The sequence below is a fragment of the Ambystoma mexicanum genome, chromosome 2p (assembly GCF_040938575.1).
Source record: "Ambystoma mexicanum isolate Mex_15411 chromosome 2p, UKY_AmexF1_1, whole genome shotgun sequence".
Taxonomy (NCBI): domain Eukaryota; kingdom Metazoa; phylum Chordata; class Amphibia; order Caudata; family Ambystomatidae; genus Ambystoma; species Ambystoma mexicanum.
Genome location: NC_090923.1, coordinates 101,415,329 through 101,428,564, shown reverse-complemented (window position 1 = coordinate 101,428,564; position 13,236 = coordinate 101,415,329). Strand labels below are relative to the sequence as shown.

Sequence of the window (13,236 nt, the reverse complement as noted above, 5' to 3'; positions counted from 1 at the left end):
TAAGACCACATGAGTGAGGTGTAACCATCTTATGCAAAGTACAGCTCCGCATGCCTAGGCGCTGCCATAATATGATGCGTGCCGCCTGAAATCTCAGGTCCTGGCATCTTATGCCTGGCACAGGCTCATATCTTCTCATCTTATCACATGCCTCTAGCTTGTAAAGTTACACATATATACTGGAAAATGTCATATACTAGAAAACATGTCAGTATGGGGACACATGCTTTGCGTGGATTATGCAGATTGCAATATGGTATTTGGTGTGCACATCCCCGCGTTCTCCCTCTGCCACTGCTCCTCTCTCATGCACCAATCTTTCCCACTGCACCCTTCATAAGTATGGCACACCACTTTCTTGCGTCATGTGTCTCCCACGTGCTTCATCGCAGCCCAATAAGATCCCTCCCTGCACATGTCTCGCACACACTCTCTCCCTTCATTATTCGCCTTGCAGCCTCCCCTTACACCCATCACCCCTCGCTCCCTACCCTCCTCTTTCACCTGCCCCACTCCCTGTCTCTCTACCCCCCTCACACTAGCACTTTCACTTTCACCGACTGCATATTTCTGTCTTCCCCTAAGCAACCAACACCGGGTTTTCCCTGTACACCGCTGCACACTCACTTCTATAGTGCACGGCTGTCTCCCAAGCAGCACTCTCGCGCAAACCCTGTCTCCCCGCTACATTTCTCATAGATCACGCTCTCTGAACCCACTATTACTTAAACTGCTCATTCTCAGTGAACCTCTCACTCTTGACTACACTTGTCCAATGTACCCTACTGTTAAAAGCACCACTTTCCACCGCCTCCACTCCATTTCCCTTCCTCACTCCCACCCCCACCACACATTGATGTCTCCCTCATGCAACATGCATCGCTCCCTGCACCTCACTCTCACATGTGGTGAATGTACCACTCTCTCCCCAAGCACCTCTCCCTCTGCAGCCTTCACTTTCTAACCCTGCACAGCCAAGAAAGCAACAACCAACAAACTGCCAGCCACAACCGCACCTCTCTGCCTACCTCCTGCTGCAAATACAAAAGCCTAGAAGGGCGGCAGAGCTGCAGTGCCCGGTACCTAGAGCATCGGGCTTGCCCACCTCGTTCCCTGCCCAGTCTCTACTCCTCAGGCTTCAGTGAGAAGGACAAGCAGTCCTTTTTCTCTGATGCACCTGTCAGTGCTCGTCCCTGTCTACCAGTTTCCGGTTATTCGCAGACAGTGTGTGCCTTTATCTCCTGGAGGAAGAGGGGGAATGCCTACGCAGGCTGCCAGTCACACTCGCACAGAAGGCTCACCTGTCATAGAGTCACGGCAGTCCAGGTGTTTGCTCTTTCGAGGCAGCAGGTGCAGGAACCCGGTTGCTGCTTCTGCTTGCTCAGCTCGCTCACTAATGGTTATTTATTTGTGACACGGTTGGACTCGCGCCACTTTGTCCCCGCGCCAGGCCTATTCAGCAGTGTGTGAAGTGCTCAGGGTGAGCCGGGAGGGCCGCGGCACTGGCACTTGAAGTGCTTAAAGACGTGGCGCTGGGGCAGCACGGGCTCTATATACCCACGTGCATGATTCGACTTGCGTGCGCCACTGCCCTTTGCTCGATAGTAACAAAAAATAAGGCAGTGCCTGAGGACCTTTGCTAATATGCACCAACGCCATAACTAAACTTGCCATCAGAAAGGAAGAACGTAATTTTGTATAAATAGATGCAAACACATATTTTTCGTCTTAACTCCACAGAGTTTCATGGCCGATTCTCAACCAATAAGACCGCATCCCCTATTATAAGATCCCCCCCCCCCCCCGCCATTTCTGCCCAAAGACCTGATTCCACTTTTCAAGAATTCTGAAATATTCAATAAGAGCACGACGAAAAACGCCACGCCTTCAACTTTTCCTCACTCACTTTGTGGACGAACTGGATACATTCTGCGGTGGCAAAAAAGACAATATTATGGGTGTTTGAGGGATGGCGCAGCCTTCACATCTGTACCTTTCAGTCGTGTAGCTATCATGGGGTACAGGGTGCCACCCCCTTCAATAAAGCTCAGTTGCAAAAATTGTGTTAGACTCACTCCGGGTGAGGTACAGCCATTGTCCCCGGAGTCACGCACACGCTGCGCAGTAACAGGACGGAGCCGGGAGTTCTGTAACCTCTTTATTGCTCAATGTTCAACCAACTGATTCCCCTGGCCCATCCTGACTGCTCCATCGCCCGGAAACTTCACTGTCTTCATGACACCCCCTCAAATTAAACCTTTACCACCAACGTGGGTAAGGTGTGAGTCTGAGATGATGTGGCTCACATCATCTCTTCAAAAAGGCATTGCGGCCTGTTACGAGCTAGTTGAGGTCTCAAGTTCTCGGGTCCCACCGTGCTCTTTACATCAGGGTCACCCAGGTCCTCGGCATCCGAGCCATCAGAGTCCTCTCAGCCCCCTTGATAAAACAGATCTGTGAGATATTCGTCAACCAAGTCTTTCCTTCCATTAATCAGCCTTCGGCTGGTTATTGGAAATCTCTTAAAGTGTGACGAGTTCCGTGTGGTGGACCCATTGTCACCCTGGGCCGTTACCATTGAACTTTTCCACGCAGTGTTGACCAACGGTTCATCCTTGAACACTGCTGTGTGTTTGTTGGTCTGTGGTTGCTTCACTGTCACCACTTCTCCTACCTCGAGCATCTGCCCTACATCAGCGTATTCTTTCATCCTTTGTTTGGCTGCTCAGTCGTGATCTCTCAATTCTGTGTTCTCAGCCCACCTATCATCTTGGGGTCCGTGTTGAGGCAGCCTGGTGCGAACGTTTCTCCCAAACATGACTTCTGATGGACTTTTTCCCGTGGAGCTATGTGGGTTGCTCCTGTAGTCCCTTAGCAGTTGGTGAAGGACCTGTTTGTGGGGCTGTCCTGTGAGCCAGGCCACTTGTAATGCTCGTTTGAGCTTTGCCATGAAGCGTTCAAGCATTCCGTTCACCTGTGTCCAGAGAGGCGTGATCTTCTGGTGACGAAATCCCATGTATTTGATGAACAGTTTGAATTCTTGTCCGGTGAAAGGTGGATCATTGTCTGTTTTCACGCTCATGTGTATACCATAGGCAGTAAATATGCAGGCCATTACTGGAGTGACGTGGTGAGCCACTGTGAATGACACAAACTGTGCCTCGGGGTAACAGGAGTACTCGTCCATTACGGCCAAGACAAATTTTCCCCCTTCAATGGGCCCAAAGAAGTCAGCAGCTACCGCATCCCACACCCCTTCTGGCAGCTCCAAAATGTATAGCGGTTCAGGGTGTCTATTCAATGTGATGAGGTGATGAGAGAGCAAGTTGGACACTCTCAGGATTTCCTCCACCAGCGAGTCCAATTGGGGGAACCATACCTTTTTTTGCAACTTACACTTGGTGAAGACTATGCCACGGTGCCTTTCATGGGCAAGCTCTGCTACTTTTCTTCTGAGAGAAGTTGGCATTACCATCTTGTGTCCCTTTAGAAAGATGTCCTCGGAGTGGCTAACTCTTCCTTCACTTGTATGAGCCTGTCCACCGCTCTCCTGATGACATCTGACTCAAGGCAACCCCTTTCCTTTGCTCTCCTCCACCACCCCGGCATGAGTCATTCAATGATTATGCAGCATGCTAGATCCGTCCCCACTTTTTGAGCAAGGGACACTGGGTCGATACCCTTGGGTACTGCTTGCTGAATGAGATACTGAAGGTAGCGGTCGGCCACTGATGGTTCAGGTTCACTTTCACCTCTCGGATGACAGTACAAGAAGTCAGCCGGGTTTTCTTCCTTTCGTGGTCTGAACAATTTCAAACGTGTTGTCCTGTAATCTGAGTCCCCTAAGGGCTATGCAGGGTGGCATCTTGGACTGGGGGTTTCCATACAAGAAGAGTAGGGGCTGATGATCTGTTACCACTTTGAAGGGCTGTCCGTAAAGAAACAGATGGAAATGTTTGCACGCCCATACTACAGCAAACTCTCCTTTTCAGCTGCGACTGGCATATGCGACAATGTGCATGCATCATGGATCATCAGGGTCAATTTGAGCTAAGATGGCTCCTAGCTCGACTGGGCTTGCATCTACTGTCAGTATCGACTCCCGGTTGGCGTTGAAAAATACCATGTTTTCGGCAACTGCTACCCTGTCACGAATTGTGGCAAAGTGCTTTATGTACCGAGTGCAATAACTGGCAAGACACTGAAAGGATCTTTGTTCAGAAACGTTTTCCGGTGGTGGTGTTTCATTGAGTGCAGTGACCTTGTCAGGGTCTGGATCATGCCGTTCTCCGAAAATATATGGCCAAAGAATTTTGGCATTCCTTTCCTAAATTCACACCTTTCTTGATTGAGGGTGAGGTTGGCCGCTTCTAATGCCATGCACACCCTGGATAGTGTCTCATCATGCTTCCCTATGTCTGTGCCAAACACCAAAATGTCATCACTGTAGTTAATACAGTTGGGAATGTGTTTGATCACATTATGAATTTCCGCTTGAAAAATCTCGGCCGCGGAGGACACACCGAAACATAACCTTTTGTATCTATAGAGTCTGAGGTGTGTGACAAATGTTGTTCTGTTTCAGCTCTCTGGGCTAACCACTAGCTGGTAATACCCTTTTTGAAGGTCCAGTTTAGAGAAGACCATAGCACCATTTAGCAAGTGTATCATGTCTGTGATACGCAGTGACATGTGTCTCACTCTTTTAATGGCCTGGTTGGGTCTCCTCATATCTACACACAGGCGGATGGCGTCCTTGGGTTTCGGGGACGATGTGTGATACCCATGTTGTGGGCCCCATGGCTGGTTCAATGATGTCCTGCTCGAGTAGTTTATGTAGTTCTTCATTTACCTTCTGTTGTATGTTGACGGGTATGCCTCTCTAGGGTTGCGCTACTTCGGGATGTCTTTGTCTATGTGTAACTTGACTTGTTTGTTGCAAAGCTGTCCTATTCCCTTGGACAGGGTGGTGTGCAGTTCCTTGATCATGTTCACAGGGTCGATTAACTTGTACAACACGTGTATAAGGCCCAGGTCTGTGGCCGTCTTAAAGCTGATTATGTACCTACTCTCACTACCGGTGGCAAGCACATGTATGAGTATCTTCTTTTCTTGTGACTTGTACCTGCATGTGCCTTCAAATTGTCCCAAGCACTTTAGGGGGGACTTTGCTCCATACGGGTATATATCGACATTGGCTGGTCCAAGTTTAGGGGGATGCTGCAGTTCATTGTACACCTGTTCGCTTATCACATTCACTGTGGCGCCTGTGTCTATTACAAATTCGGTTGGCCTTTCTTTGAACCCCATGAGCAGGGTCGGGCTGTGTTCCGTTGCTGCGGAGTTGCCCAAAGCGTACAGGTAACCCTTCTTTCTGTGTTCGCCCTCCGATGAGCTGATTTCAGTGTCTGAAGGAGACTGTTCTACCAAGTACCGCATGTGGCGTCTCGACCTTCTGTCTGGTCATGCGCACGTAACGTATCTCCTCCTCTCCTTCCTGTCCTTCTTATGCTTTTCATCCCCTGATTCCGGCTCTCTTCTTTCTGTCTCTTTTGGTCTGTAATGAGAGTGAGAATCTGCTTGAGACGCCTGTGCCGTCGTAAGGTGAGGCCTAGGCCTGTAACAAGCCGTGGACTCTCTCCCTCTGTCACGTCCCTTCTCTTGTGCTTTGCGACACACTGATTTGACGTGTCCTTCATCGCCACACGCGGAGTACCTTTGCCCAATTTCCGGGCAGGTACCTTTGTGTGGATATTCATACCGGCACCGGTAGCAGAAAGTTTCTTCTTGTCTGTGGTCGTTTTGGACTCTATGGGCCTCATTATAAGTTTGCCGGTCTGGTAACAACAGTACTGGTAAGCTACCGGTACCGTTGTTACCGGACCGGCAAACTATGACTTCTGAATGGTGCCGGTGCATCCGACCTCCCCATTCCCATTGAGCCCTATGGGAATGGGGAAGAATGTTTTCCGGCGCCCGCGAATGGACAATTGCCGGGTCTGGCGGGGCTGTAATGACCTGGTAATTGCCCATTCGCGGGTGCTGGAAAAATTCGCAAGTTTGGCGGCATCCTGCCGGTTTTACCGGCAAGGCTACCGCCAAACTTGTAATGAGGCCGTATGAATTGTCTCTGATGGGGTGGTTGTGTTAAAACACTCAACTTGGGTGTCCACTGCCAGTTCTGCCCTTGCAAGTGTCAGGATTTCTTCGAGTGTTCAGGCTTTTTGAAGTAGCTGGCGTCGAAACGACTGAGATCCGCAGTCTGCGATCATTTGGGACATTTAAGGCCTCCAAGTTCGAGTAATTGGAGAAGTCACAGTGCTTCATTTTAATTCTCATTGTTTCACCTTTTGCCTGTTTTGTACTATGAAAAAGGTGATGTTCATAGTCCACATTTGTGTGTGGTGTGAAGTAGACGGCCAATGCACTCTTTAAATCTTGAATGGAGTCAATGGACGTTGCAGGCATTTCATCAATGATGTCCCTTGTCGCAGGCCCGACTGTTAGCTTGAGGAGGCAGTTTTGCATTTCATTGTCCACGGGCCCTTTAGCCCCCATGTAGAGATCAAAATCCCTAATCCATCTGGCCCACCTCGGCCCCATGTTGCTTGTGTCTGATACATCAAAAGCCCTTTGTAGCTGTACTGCAAGGGAATCCGCAAGCCTGTATGGGGATGTTGCTTGTGGGGCCTCTTGACCTGCTTCTTGAATGTCTTGATTTACTGCCTGGAGAATGTCTTGGACAGACATTATGGTTCTCTCCTGCTTGCACTGTACTTCTTCCTCCTTTGGAGCTCCTTTGATCACCTATTATACCCGCCGGCAGGGCGCGAGCACCGTGCTGTCAAAATGGAGGGGGGAGGGGCTCCGTATAAGCCGCCACTTGGCACGAGCACTGTCTATTCCCCTTCTCGCCAGCTCCCACTCACCGTTGTGCTTGTGGAATAACCACCGCAGCCTTGAGCTATCTTCGATGTTGGCCGGACCTCCTGCTATCAGGCAGGGTCACGCTCTCACCACCGCAGCTCCGGGTAATGCGCTGCCAGCATGCCTCCTCGCCTGCTGTGTTGCGCCTGCAGTGTCGGACGTGGGCCGCATGTTATGCATGTCTCTTTCCCCTCGTCGCCAGTGCTATATTCACTCCGGAGGAGCGACATCCATTGCCCTTGGAGTCTGCTCAGTAACAGGATGGAGCTGAGAGCTCTGTAACCTCTTTAATGCTCAACATACAACCAACTGATTCTCCTACACGCCTTCCCTGTCACGTCCCGCCCCCGACCCATCGCACCCATTCACCTCAGAACTTCACTGTCAACATGGCATCCTGTGCTCCTGTCTGCCTCCAAATGTAAGCAACACCAGGCCCCAGGCCTCCTAGTGGCTTGTCCCATTCTACAGGACTTTTTTGTGTGGAGTACAATGGGCTCTAGGCAAAACGTGTTAACCACAGTGTTGAGAAGCCAGCCTCCCAAATGTGCACCAATAGCTTTAGTGTGCAGCCTTACACATGCTGACCAAGGGGTGGGCCACCCGTCTTGGGGTCACCGTGTGTGTGTGTGTGTGTGTGTATGTGTGTGTGCGTGCGTGCGTGGGTTTGTGTGTGTGTAGTGTGCGGCGTGCGGCGTGCGATGGGGTTAAAGGGAAGAGGAGGACAAAGGCAACAATGCCAGGGCATGATCATTTTGTATTGTTTTTAATTGTGTTTGCTTTATAGAAAACCTTTAAAATACAATACAAATAATAAAAAATAAATATTACAAGAAAAGTTAACACATTAAAAATAATGCTTTAAAATTATAATAACGAACATCATATGGCCTTGCAATTTAATAAAAAGAAATTTCTACTCTCGATTTAGTCCAAGATCCCCAAAAGGAATCTACACAGTGTTAATGTTAATGGATATTTATACCGCGCACTATCACCACCAGAGTGGTCCTCTGGTGGTGCTAATATCACAGAAAAATTCTCGCCCCACATAACCCGAGACCAAAACATGTCCCCTGCGAAATCGGTTCCCACTTGCATCTTATCCTTAAAATGACACACCCTATTGTTGTTATTCAAAGTTGGACAGTGACCAAATGTCTTAACGACTCGACACCTTCACAAAGACGACATTCAGACTCCAGATAAGAACGTGCTTTCCATGAACCTATACGTTCCAGCTCCAGCGTGTGCATCTGGTTTATGCGAAAGCAGAGGTACGTATTACGCATTTTATTGCATGGAAACATGTGTAAGTACCTGGTCAAATCACCTTTTTTTAATCCGGAATTTAGCGTATTCTTTGTATGTACTATAAGTACTCAATTGATCAATGGTTTCTAGCCAGTCCTGTCTTAATAGTTTGTGTTTGGAAGGGCGTGTAATAAGTTCAATCAAATCTTCTTTATTCTGAAACAATGTTTCCCATCAAAGGATGCAATAGTCAAAGGATAAAAACAATACAAACAGTAAAACAACAACTTAAAAGAATTAAAACATGCATAAAAAGTAGCAACACCTAAAAAATTCCATTTCGTAATATCTCGCTGCAAAGCTAAAGGGCATGCACTGCGCTGCAAGAAGTCGCTTAACAGCTGCTTTTACGTGCCTCGGTCCTTGCTCCCTCAAAAATTGAAAGAGAAATCCTTTCCTAGGGACCACAAATATTGGGCAAAAGAGTAGACAATGGGCCTCATTACGAATGTGGCGGTACAGTGACAACGGCGCCGGTAGTGCTACCGGCACCGTTGTTACCGTACCGTCACATTAAGAGTTCTGCTCGGGGGTGCCTCTCTGCAATCCTGGTCAGACCAGGCGTGCAGGGCGGCACCCGCGAGCAGAACTCGTGATTGCACCGGCACCGTTATCAATTGCGTTCAACTCATAATGGGCCGGTAATGGCCCATTTGAGGGTGCCAGTGCTGGTAGCGAGCTCAGCTGGAGCCGTGCCCGTACGGGCACGGCTACCGCCGAACTCATAATAAGGCCCAATGTAGTAAGTCATGTGCATTGCACTGCGAGCAAATGCGCATTTCTGCTGAGTGGGGCTGGTCAAGTGGCACAGCGAGTAGAGCGCTCGCTTTGACATCAGTGCAGAGCCTGCGAATGCAGGTTCGAATCCCGGCAGCGCCAAACTCAGCGTTTCATGCTTCCGAGGTCGATAAATGAGCACCACACACCGTGGGTAATAATAAGCAGCACTCAGATACCTGAGGGTTCGTAGCGCTATATAAATGCCAAATTATTATTTTATTATTATTGTTCGGAAACGAAAGTGTGCACTCACTCACAAAAAGCAGATTTGTCCTGAGGCGGAAAATAATTCTCCTTCGTCTCTGGTTTTTGTACCAGGGAGCATAGCTGACTCTTGGGGCTATGGGTATAGAATTCTCATAATAAAATTGCACAACTTGTTTTTTCAGTTCAATTTCCCTCCTAACATTGGCTTGATAACAAGCTAAACTGGTTGCAGGCTCCCTCTCCTGAGCCTTGCCTGCCATCAGCCCTTCATTCAAGGGGTGAGTGCAGGGAGTCTCGGGAGGATAGCTCCGGGGCAATGCGCTCGACTTGAAAGCAAGATGACGCAAAGCAACGCAGGTTCTATCACCGGGTCCGCACTTAGAAACCTCTGCGTATTAAACACGTTTTAAATAGCCAATTACAATTACAAACAAGTCAGCGGAAGGAAGACTTGATGTAATTTAGCCATACGGGAAAACCACTGATGCTAGAAGACATTATGGGCTTCATTAGAACCATGGCAGTCCGGGAACTATGGTACTGGTAAGCATGCCAGTACCGTAGTTCCCGGACCACCATACTATGTGCTCTGCTCGCGGGTGCCGTTTAACCCGCCAGGTTTTTCCTGGCAGGTGTAACGGCACCCGCGAGCAGAGCACGTCGGATGCACTGGCACAACTCTGAATGTGCCGGTGCATCCAACGTCCCCATCCCTATTCAGCCCTATTGGGCAGAATGGGGATCGGGGCGTCCTTGATACCGGCACCCGTAAATGGGCAATTAATGGGTCTGCCAAGCTCGGCATGACCCGGTTCTTGCCCATTCGTGGGTGCCAGAAAAAATGCAACTCCGGCATCAGCCATGCCCTTAAAAAGAGTTGTAATGAGGCCTCAAAGTTTCAGTCCGCAACAAATTACTATTTCCCCATAGATGTAAATAATAAGTCAGTGGTTGCAGTGATATGATATCCTGTACATATAGTAACTCTAGCTCTTCATGTAGCAAGTACCTTGGAAAACACCCATAATTTTCCCTCAGAAATGGGTTTTCGCAAACCTGGGCCACCTTTGCCTGATGATGGCCCCAAGCTGCTGCACTATATGACAACAATGGCACTGTTTTTACCATATAAATGTGAAGAATATGCTCCAAAGGCAGCCCACCCACTCTTATACCAAACCTTCCAATTGAGGCATTAATCGCAAAGCTTTCAGCGCTTGTTCCTTGATATGTACAAGCTATCTTGAGTTCACGGAAAATCATGACTCCTAGGTAACGAAAAGAAGAGGCCCATGCCAGTTTTTGGCCTTCTGCAGATATTGCATTGCCACGAGGTTTGCTATTACCCACGTACATGACCTTTGATTTCCCCACATTTATTCTCAAATCTTTCTGCCCCATATAACTATTAAACCCATTCACCATTGTTTGCAGGATATAATAAATTCACCTTGAGTTGAATTGATACGATCTAAAAGATTTGTCATGTTAATCTTAAGAACATTAATGGTTACTACCAACCTATCCTCTAACTTTTTTCTCAGATTGACGTACAATGAATTTGGGGTAGGAGAAATTATCTTTGCATAGCTGGACAACTGTCTCCATAAAAATCATGTTTGAAAGTTAACCCCAATTTGTGTCTGAGGATAGTGTTGGGAACAGCCCTAGTTATTCCCAGTGTGTGTTTCCATATTAGTCCCTGTATCATATTTAGGAAAAGGCCCAAGTCCAGTGTGGACAAGTCCAACCCATATAGCATGGTCGGTTCTATCTTGGCCAGATAACATTTTAGTAAAGGTGCAATGGTAAATTTACACAACCGGCCATAGAGCCTCTTAAGCTGAGATACAAGAAGCCGAAACGTATCTCTTAAGGATTGTTTTCAACCCGCCATCGAGTTGGCATTGAATAGATTGTATCCCAATTATCTCATAGGAGACACTATCAACCTTCTGACCACCGATTACCAAATACATAGTCTTGAGCTTTGTCCTATTTGTGAAGATGACAATTTTAGATGTGTCTCCATTGATCAGTACGTTATTAGCAGAGGCAAAGTGGACAAACAAGGAAAGCCTTTGCAGAGGACCAATGGCCATCTTATCAAAGAAGACCAGGTCATCAGCGAAGACCAGCCAGTTTAATTTTAGATGGCCCAAATTCACTGGAAAGACGTTACTGTTCTACCAGAGAAGGTTAATGTCACTGATGTAAGCGTTAAAAAGGACAGGGGCCAAAACGGACACCTGTTTAAATCCTACCGATGATATAATAGGTTTGGACAAGAAACCTTACCTGGAGAGTGTAACCTTCGTGGTTGTGCCACAATGCATTTGTTTTATGCGCTGCACTAGTATAGGGGCACCTGCTGAAAATCCAGTAACTTATTCCAGAGGGTAAATCCCTCAACCCAATCAAAAGCACTACTTAAATTGATCAACAACATATATATGGTTCCATTTGAAGCTTTTTTCACACCAGCTTGTAAGTTTGCCATAAGGGTCACGTTTAATGCTGTCCACAAAAGCTCACCTGGAAGGAAGTAACAGCGCCCAATTGAGAGAAAGTGCTGTTAAGATCTCTTAGCAAGAGTGAACACAACATTTTGCTAGCAGCATCCAGCAAGGTTATATGCCTATAGATTTCCGGTTTGCGGAGGTCGCCTTTCTTATAAATCGGAATAAGTATAGACTCCCTCCATGTGAACATAATTACATGTGTCTTGTATGTATTGTTAAACAATACTTTCAAAAAAGGAAGCTATATATCAGAGCTCTTTTGATCGTTATTAGGGCCAAGCCATCTGTGCCAGGGGCCATAGAGGCCTTGGCTCTTGATATGGCCCACTGGATATCCTCCTCTGTCCATGGCCATCCCCCAGAACTATATACCCCATTTTGGTTCAGTCTTCACAGGTAAACCCGGCCGGGCAAGAATATTTGTTGGTAAGGTACTGCATCCAAACCTCTTCCGGAATGGGACATGTCATTTGGGGCTGAACTTTACCTAGTTTGTTAATATTCTTTGACCAATTGTGCCATTACCGATTAAACGCTTAAAATGGTCTGAGTGTCTTCTATAGACATTTCCATCTTCAAGCTTTTAACGTTGTTTTTATGATATGATATGATGTTATTTATAATGCGCTTAATACCCAGAGGTTTCTAAGCGCGAACCCGGAGATCGAACGTGTGTTGCTCCATGTCGTCTTGCTTCCAAGGTGAGCACGTTGCCCCTGATCTATCCTCCCGAGACATGGGACTGTACAATAGCTTGTTAGGGAGAATGTTCATTTCAGTGCTAATTCCCTTCTTCCCTTAGAGACCCCAGCTGTTTTGCTGAATTTAGGACTTTTTTCAATTATAACTCCTGAGTGAGTGGGACCTTTTAGTCCGTTCCCTCCTATGTTTTTCCCTAACTAGGACTATAGAACATAGGTCAGGGTGCAATCATCAAAATGCTGATGGTCTCTCCAGAAAGTATTACCGACTGGAATAAGAGAGTGGATTAAATACTCCTGTCACATTGTCTGGGGGGGCAGAGTGTTAGGGAGAATTATAATTTCTGTGCTAATTCCCTCCTACCTTAGCGACCCCGAGCTCTTTTGCTGGACTTTGGACTTTTTCTCACCCCCTCCTTTGTTTTTTCCTGACTAGTATTTTATGTTTTCACTGTTGTTGGAGTCTGACAAACTCCATACGCATCTGCTTTTTTTATAGTGACACATAGCACCCCTCAGTGCAGTGTCACTGAGAAATCCCTTGGATCTCTTTAAGGTTTAAATACCTTTTCTTGGGTAAACTACTGTTCCCAAAAATAGTAAGGTGAAATTGATCTTACTTACCTTTTTACTTTGTAGGTCCAGCAAACACCATCCTATGTGGAGTTCTGGGGTGATACCTAGTAAATGGCTGGTGGCAGTGGTTTACTTTTAACTACTAGTGTGCATTTTACCGCAGGCTGAACCCTCAGCTGCAGTACAGCACCCATGGGTGTCCATTTTGT

At 47.3% G+C, this 13,236-nt stretch overlaps 1 protein-coding gene across 1 annotated transcript in view; it reads right to left on the bottom strand.

Moving 5' to 3' along the window:
• LOC138566252 (solute carrier family 26 member 6-like) overlaps nucleotides 1-1,452 on the bottom strand; it is a 1,150,832-nt gene extending 1,149,380 nt beyond the window's left edge. The window contains exon 1 of the mRNA XM_069643338.1: nucleotides 1,302-1,452. The gene's annotated coding sequence lies outside the window, so the exon portion shown is untranslated. The remainder of the gene's footprint in view (nucleotides 1-1,301) is intronic.
• Between the last annotated feature and the right edge of the window lie 11,784 nt (nucleotides 1,453-13,236).